This window comes from Rhipicephalus microplus, unplaced genomic scaffold (assembly GCF_043290135.1).
Source record: "Rhipicephalus microplus isolate Deutch F79 unplaced genomic scaffold, USDA_Rmic scaffold_927, whole genome shotgun sequence".
NCBI classification, from domain to species: domain Eukaryota; kingdom Metazoa; phylum Arthropoda; class Arachnida; order Ixodida; family Ixodidae; genus Rhipicephalus; species Rhipicephalus microplus.
The window spans coordinates 17501-25951 of NW_027465479.1; the positions used below are offsets into that span (position 1 = coordinate 17501).

Genomic DNA, 8451 nt, shown 5'->3' on the forward strand with positions numbered 1-8451 from the left:
GGTTGGGCTCTGGCACGACGGTCGCCACCGTCTCGCCCTTGAGTGGCCGCTGTTGGCGCTCGCTGTGAGGTGTTCAGCGTGCTGTCCGTGTTGCCGACGCGGTCAAAACGAGTCGACGGCTCACGTTCCCTTGTGCGCCGAAGGCTCTCTTGATATGTGATCCGACCCTCAGACAGACGAAGCCAAGGGAAGACCCAAGGCCGCAATGTGCGTTCAAAGAATCAGTGCTCAGTGTGTCCTGCAATTCACACCAAGTCTCGCAGCTGGCTGCGTTCTTCATCGACCCGAGAACCGAGTGATCCACCGCTTAGAGTCGTGAAAAAGTGTTTGTTCAATTCCGTACAGTCAAAACCAAACGTTTCTGGCACTCGGCCAAACAGTGGCCAAGAAGGGCGCTTTTCAGCGCACGCTTGGACTCCAAAACTCTGCCGCGCCTTTTTCGGCTGCCGCAAATCGAGCAAACGGTGTGTTTCGGACGGCGTTTCGCTTTCGCTACTTGCGAGTGCTTTCGTGGTCCACCCCTCTATAAATACTCGGGAGGCGTCGAAGCCGGTTCTCCAAGCCGGACCCGTAGGTATCGTTGTGTGCTCGCTCTCATTGGCCCGCCTAACCAGAAAATGCCTGCGGTACACCCATTTGGATAAGAGTGCACGCAGATGCGGGCCTCGACGGCTACACATTTCCTCGGGCGGCCGCCTCCCGGCCTCCGTGGAGCGCGGGATGCACGGTCCCATCGACAAGCCTCTCCCGTTTTTACCGTGGCGTCGCGGTTCACCACGGCAGGCGGGTCGGTCTCCTCCGCATAAAAAGGGGGACCCCCGCTTTTTGTTCCACGAAATCGCACAAGCTTTTTTCGCATCCACGGTTTGCCACCGCACACCAAAATGCCGATCCGGCTGCCTACTTTAGCCAACAGGTGGAGCCAGGCGCGCCGTACTTGCGCGGCACTTCCCACGTCCACCGAAGTCGGTGCCAAGGACCACTTTCGGCGCCGGAGCCGCGTACGAGCCTACTCGAGGCGGAAGAACGAAGCCAGCAAGGGCCTGGCCGCAAGTGCGTTCAATTGTCGGGACGTCCAAGTCCCTCGTTCTTCCGTGCTTCCTCTTTCGGCAAGTCGTTGCGGCACCTTCCCAAAGCGCGCAGACCCGCTAATCGCGACGAGCGCGACGTGGCCGTGCCGCCTTTCCCTCGGCAGCAAGCAAAACGCCTGGCAACGTCGACGCTCCCCTAACCGCGATCTCGCACCGTGTTTCGTGTGGCGAATTCAAAAGCCGGCCGGCGCTGCTGCAACCATTACGGTCGGTACGCATACGCCGCGGAGGGCGGGACGGTCATCGGAGCGTGCGGTTCCTCCATCGAGTACTGCGCACCTCGGCCGTCGCATCGCCGTGCCATGACCGGCCGCGCGTCAACGCGAACCGGTGCCAGCGAGATCCCTCGCCTGCAAGAACCGACCGGCAGCCTCCGTCACCCGAGGACGCGGAGGCGCTTGCCGCGGACGGCGGGACGGTATGCACTGGTGCACAGCGGACCCGTCACATCGCCAGTTCCTTGACCGACCGCCGACGCTTGTGCCGTTCCTCTCGTACTTGGCAGTCGCCGCGCGATTGTCGGGTCTCGTTCTTGCACGCTCGAACGGTCGGGAGGGCACTCGGCTGGCGTTTCGGGAACGCGCAGCCTCGCCTTCTACCGACGTAACCACGACTCGCCGTTCGCGCTCCGCCGCTCCTGTTTACAGTACTAGGCGGTCCCGCAGCGGTCGGGTCGCGCATTTCGAGCGCTTCGAGCCACGGTGCAGTGGCGGGTCGAAAGCCGACCTATGAGTGCGTTGCGCCGTTTGTACCCGCGTCCGCCACCTGGCCGACCGTCCAAGGTCGCGGTGTTGGCGTCCGCTGGGCGCAACAATTTGTCACGGGGTGCCGCTCCACATTCAGGCAGCCCCGTGGGGAAAAGCCGACCCCGCGTCCAAACGGGGTCAGCGGCAGAAAGTGTCGGGCGCAGACGCAGCTGAGGCGCTCACCCTTCACAATCCGTTAATGATCCTTCCGCAGGTTCACCTACGGAAACCTTGTTACGACTTTTACTTCCTCTAAATGATCAAGTTTGGTCATCTTTCCAACAGACCGGCGCAACCGAAAGGCCGCGCCGGACATCGGTCCGAAGACCTCACTAAATCATTCAATCGGTAGTAGCGACGGGCGGTGTGTACAAAGGGCAGGGACGTAATCAACGCGAGCTTATGACTCGCGCTTACTGGGAATTCCTCGTTCAAGGGGAACAATTGCAAGCCCCTATCCCAATCACGAAAGAAGTTCCACGGGTTACCCAGTCTTTTCAGACAGGGATAAAGACACGCTGCTTCCTTCAGTGTAGCGCGCGTGCGGCCCCGGACATCTAAGGGCATCACAGACCTGTTATTGCTCTGTTTCGTGCGGCTAGGAGCCGCTTGTCCCTCTAAGAAGGTTGTAAGGTGCTGGGAACCCCGCACCTATTTAATAGGCTAGAGTCTCGTTCGTTATCGGAATTAACCAGACAAATCGCTCCACCAACTAAGAACGGCCATGCACCACCATCCACCGAATCAAGAAAGAGCTCTCAATCTGTCAATCCTCCCAGTGTCCGGGCCGGGTAAGTTTTCCCGTGTTGAGTCAAATTAAGCCGCAGGCTCCACTCCTGGTGGTGCCCTTCCGTCAATTCCTTTAAGTTTCAGCTTTGCAACCATACTTCCCCCGGAACCCAAATACTTTGGTTTCCCGGAAGCTGCCCGCCGAGTCATTTGAGTAACTCAGGCGGATCGCTGGTTGGCATCGTTTATGGTCAGAACTAGGGCGGTATCTGATCGCCTTCGAACCTCTGACTTTCGTTCTTGATCAATGAAAACATTCTTGGCAAATGCTTTCGCAGTAGTTCGTCTTGCGACGGTCCAAGAATTTCACCTCTAGCGCCGCAATACGAATGCCCCCGTCCGTCCCTCTTAATCATTACCTCGTATTCCAAAAACCAACAGAACAGAAACGAGGTCTTGTTCTATTATTCCATGCAAGTTTATTCAGGCGACTCGCCTGCGTTGAGCACTCTAATTTTTTCAAAGTAAAAGCACCGGCCATCTCGAGGCACACAATGAAGTGCACCAAGAAAGAACCGGCATGATGTTCAGTCCGAGCCGTCGCATCGGGTAGATGCACTACTCGTCTGGAACTGAGATCCAACTACGAGCTTTTTAACCGCAGCAGCTTTAGTATACGCTATTGGAGCTGGAATTACCGCGGCTGCTGGCACCAGACTTGCCCTCCAATTGATCCTCGTTAAAGGATTTAGAGTGTACTCATTTCAATTACGGGGCCTCAAAAGAGTCCCGTATTGTTATTTTTCGTCACTACCTCCCCGTGCCGGGAGTGGGTAATTTGCGCGCCTGCTGCCTTCCTTGGATGTGGTAGCCGTTTCTCAGGCTCCCTCTCCGGAATCGAACCCTGATTCTCCGTTACCCGTAACAACCATGGTAAGCAAGTAACCTACCATCGAAAGTTGATAAGGCAGACACTTGAAAGAAACGTCGCCGGCTCGTGGCCATGCGATCAGCACAAAGTTATCCAGAGTCACCACACAATACGGGCCGAAACCCGATCGATCTTGGTCTAATAAAAGCACCCGTTACCCAAAGGGCTCCAGGCTCACTGCATGTATTAGCTCTAGAATTGCCACAGTTATCCAAGTAGGAAGAAACGATCTAAGGAACCATAACTGATTTAATGAGCCATTCGCGGTTTCGCCTTATTTCGGCATGTACTTAGACATGCATGGCTTAATCTTTGAGACAAGCATATGATTACTGGCAGGATCAACCAGGTAATCGTTCGACTGCGCGTCCGTCCTCGCCTTCGGCGGGCCGGACGCAGTCTGTGTGCGGCGGAGGCCACCTTCAGGCGCCCCAACACGCTTATTTTGCACTCCGAGATGACGGCGTTCGAGCTCGCTACGGCACAACCTTCCCGAAAGACGAGTGGGAGCCGTGCGGCAAGAAGCACGTTCATGCTCGCTCTTTTTCGTTGCATCGACTCGGTCGCGCCGTGCGGGTTGCCCAAGCCCGCTGCACTGTCGGTGGACCGGCCGGAACTAGCAACGGAGCCGAGACTGCAAAGCCGCCAGACGACGGGTCACGCCCGCGTCTTCGGCGCTTTCGCATCTGAATCGCCCGAGGACGACACGGAACACACCTCGATATCGTGGTAAAACGGCACCGTCCGACAACCAGCCCCTAACGCATCAAGCGGATGAGGCTGCAGACGACTGCCGTGGATTCCCCTGGAGCAGACCCGAGGACACGCTTGACGAGGCCGAAGCCCGCCGCATATCAGACACCCGGTCGCTTTCGCGTACGCCGCTCACGAGAACCCCCACATAATAGCAGCGATAAGTACCCAGACCTCCTTGGGCACTAATACGAGCGTACTCGAGAAAATTTCACCGCGGGTGTGCCCCGAAACGTGTGGCACGTTGAGCGTGCCACAAGTCTACGTCGCTCTCAAACCCGCCGAGGTCGTAGAATTTGCGACCCTACTCACGAAATTCCCACCGAGGATACGGCCGCAAACGTACCGCACCTTGGGTAGGCCACGAGTTTGTGCAACACTACGCTGACGGCACAGCACCGAGGTCGTGCGCGCACGCACGGGAAAATTCCGCCGCGGTTTCTGCCGAAAACGTGAGGCACCACGACTCTCCGCAAGTTCGCGTCGACTGCGAAAGACCGAAGTCGTGAACGACGTGTCCGCTACTCGCCGCCGACACGCTGGACACCAAACGTACAACGACTCGACGGCGTCGTAGAGGCCCACGACGCGGTTTTCCTTAACGACGTCTCGGCGTGGCACCGACAGGTTAGAACGGCCGACCAACGTTCCCTGTCCGCCGTTCGGCTCAGTCGAAGGGCTCGGCGACTTCGGCAACGCTGCGAAGCCGCACGGTGACGCACGCCATGTCCCCATTTTTTTTTTTTTTTTTCTTTCTGCGTCTGCCGGGGTGCCCCTATAATAGCAGCGATAAGCACCCAGACCGCCGTGGGTCGCTCGCCCCGGCTGACGTGGTTTTTCGTACTCCTGCGGCGGTCGCCGTCAAGCACGTCCAAATACGCTACTTTCGTGGGCGCATTCACGCTCTTTCGCTTCGCCGGAGTGCCAGCACTCACTCTGCCAAAAACGGCGAACATCCGAGCGGCGGTTCCCACTTTTGCGTCGGCGTCGCAAACCCCGCCCCGGCAGACGAGGTTTGCCGTACTCGTGCGACGGTGGCCGGCGGGCACGTCGAAAGACGCCGATATCGTGCGCGAATTGGCGCACCTTGGCTTCACCGGAGTGCCGCCACTGACTCCTCCAAAAACGGCGAAGATCCGAGCGGCGCTTCCCACTTTCGCATCGGCGTCCCGAACTCCGCCCCGGCTGACGCGGTTTACCGTACTCGTGCGACGGTCGCCGGCGAGCACGTGGAAAGACGCCGATATCGTGCCCGAATCGGCTCCGTTCGGCTTCGCCGGAGTGCCAGCACTGGCTCGGCGAAAGACGACGAACATCCGAGCGACGGTTCTCACTATTGCGTACGCGTCGCAAACCCCGCCCCGGCAGACGCACTTTGCCGTACTCGTGCGACGGTCGCCGGCGAGCACGTAGAAAGACGCCGATATCGTGCCGGAATCGGCCCCGTTTGGCTTCGCCGGAGTGCCAGCACTCACTCGGCCACAAACGGCGAACATCCGAGCGGCGGTTCCCACTTAGCCGTCGGCGTCCCGAACTCCGCCCCGGCAGACGCGGTTGCCGAGCTCGTGCGACTAGCGACCGCGAAGCCGTCTCGCGACGCCGCTTTCGTGCGCGGCTCCCACTGCGACCTGGGTCACCCGAGGTCGACGAGCAAGAAAGAATGTCGAAAAAAAATTTTTTTTTTTTTTGCGTCTGCCGGGGTGCCCCTATAATAGCAGCGATAAGCACCCAGACCGCCATGGGTCGCTCGCCCCGGCTGACGTGGTTTTTCGTTTTCCTGCGGTGGTCGTCGTCAAGCACGTCCAAACACGCCACTTTCGTGGGCGCATTCGCGCTCTTTCGCTTCGCCGGAGTGCCAGCACTCACTCTGCCAAAAACGGCGAACATCCTAGTGGCGGTTCCCACTTTTGCGTCGGCGTCGCCAACCCCGCCCCGGCATACGCGGTTTGCCGTACTCGTGCGGCGGTGGCCGGCGGGCACGTCGAAAGACACCGATATCGTGCGCGAGTCGATGCTTCTTGGTCTCGCAGGAGGGCCGCCACTCACTCCTGCAAAAACGGCGAAGATCCGAGCGGCGCTTCCCACTTTTTCGTCGGCATCGCAAACCTCGCCCCGGCAGACGCGCTTTGCCGTACTCGTGCGACGGTCGCCGGCGAGCACGTCGAAATACGCCGATATCGTGCCCGAATCGGCCCCGTTTCGCTTCGCCGGAGTGCCAGCACTCACTCGGCCAAAAACGGCGAACATCCGAGCAGCGGTACCCACTTAGCCGTCGGCATCCCGAACTCCGCGCCGGCTGACGCGGTTGCCGAGCTCGTGCGACTAGCGACCGCGAACGCGTCTCGCGACGCCGCTTTCGTGCGCGGCTCCCATTGCGACCTGGGTTACCCGAGCTCGACCAGCAAAAAAGAAGGTCGAAAAAAAATTTTTTTTTTCTGCGTCTGCCGGGGTGCCCCTATAATAGCAGCGATAAGCACCCAGACCGCCGTGGGTCGCTCGCCCCGGCTGACGTGGTTTTTCGTACTCCTGCAGCGGTCGCCGTCAAGCACGTCCAAATACGCCACTTTCGTGGGCGCTTTCGCGCTCTTTCGCGTCGCCGGTGTGCCAGCACTCACTCTGCCAAAAACGGCGAACATCCTAGTGGCGGTTCCCACTTTTGCGTCGGCGTCGCCAACCCCGCCCCGGCATACGCGGTTTGCCGTACTCGTGCGGCGGTGGCCGGCGGGCACGTCGAAAGACACCGATATCGTGCGCGAGTCGATGCTTCTTGGTCTCGCAGGAGGGCCGCCACTCACTCCTGCAAAAACGGCGAAGATCCGAGCGGCGCTTCCCACTTTTTCGTCGGCATCGCAAACCTCGCCCCGGCAGACGCGCTTTGCCGTACTCGTGCGACGGTCGCCGGCGAGCACGTCGAAATACGCCGATATCGTGCCCGAATCGGCCCCGTTTCGCTTCGCCGGAGTGCCAGCACTCACTCGGCCAAAAACGGCGAACATCCGAGCAGCGGTACCCACTTAGCCGTCGGCATCCCGAACTCCGCGCCGGCTGACGCGGTTGCCGAGCTCGTGCGACTAGCGACCGCGAACGCGTCTCGCGACGCCGCTTTCGTGCGCGGCTCCCATTGCGACCTGGGTTACCCGAGCTCGACCAGCAAAAAAGAAGGTCGAAAAAAAATTTTTTTTTTCTGCGTCTGCCGGGGTGCCCCTATAATAGCAGCGATAAGCACCCAGACCGCCGTGGGTCGCTCGCCCCGGCTGACGTGGTTTTTCGTACTCCTGCAGCGGTCGCCGTCAAGCACGTCCAAATACGCCACTTTCGTGGGCGCTTTCGCGCTCTTTCGCGTCGCCGGTGTGCCAGCACTCACTCTGCCAAAAACGGCCAACATCCGAGCGGCGGTTCCCACTTTTGCGTCGGCGTCGTAAACCCCGCCCCGGCAGACGCGGTTTGCCCTACTCGTTCGACGGTCGCCGGCGAGCGCGTCGAAAGACGCCGATATCGTGCGCTAATTGGCGCTCCTTGGCTTCTCCGGAGTGCCGCCACTCACTCCTCCAAAAACGGCGAAGATCCGAGCGGCGTTCTCCACTTTCGCATCGGCGTCCCGAACTCCGCCCGGGCTGACGCGGTTTACCGTACTCGTGCGACGGTCGCCGCCGGGCACGTCGAAAGACGCCGATATCGTGCCGTAATCGGCCCCGTTTGGCTTCGCCCGAGTGCCAGCACTCACTCGGCCAAAAACGGCGAACATCCGAGCAGCGTTTCCCACTTTCGCATCGGCGTCCCGAAGCCCGCCCCGGCAGACGCGGTTTGCCCTACTCGAGCGACGGTCGCCGGCGATCACGTCGAAAGGCGCCGAATTCGTGCACGAATCGATGCTTCTTGGTCTCGCAGGAGGGCCGCCACTCACTCCTGCAAAAACGGCGAAGATCCGAGTTGCGCTTCCCACTTTTTCGTCGGCGTCCCGAACTACGCCCCGGCTGACGCGGTTTACCGTACTCGTGCGACGGTCGCCGGCGGGCACTTCAAAATACGCCGATTTCGTGGGCGCATTCACGCTGTTTCGCTTCCCCGGAGTGCCAACACTCACTCTGCCGAAAGCGGCGATCATCCGAGCGGCGGTTCCCACTTTTGCGTCGGCTTCGCAAACGGCGCCCCGGCAGACGCGCTCGTGCGACGTACTCGTGCGACGGTCGCCGGCGAGCAC

General features: G+C 60.0%; 2 non-coding genes across 2 annotated transcripts; both read right to left on the bottom strand.

Moving 5' to 3' along the window:
* Positions 1-162: 162 nt before the first annotated feature.
* LOC142795879 (5.8S ribosomal RNA) lies at positions 163-315 on the bottom strand. Its single transcript, XR_012893378.1, has one exon. It is a non-coding gene; the product is annotated as a 5.8S ribosomal RNA (ribosomal RNA).
* Positions 316-2034: 1719 nt separating this feature from the next.
* On the bottom strand, positions 2035-3849 carry LOC142795881 (small subunit ribosomal RNA). The gene has a single exon (XR_012893381.1). It is a non-coding gene; the product is annotated as a small subunit ribosomal RNA (ribosomal RNA).
* Positions 3850-8451: the final 4602 nt, after the last annotated feature.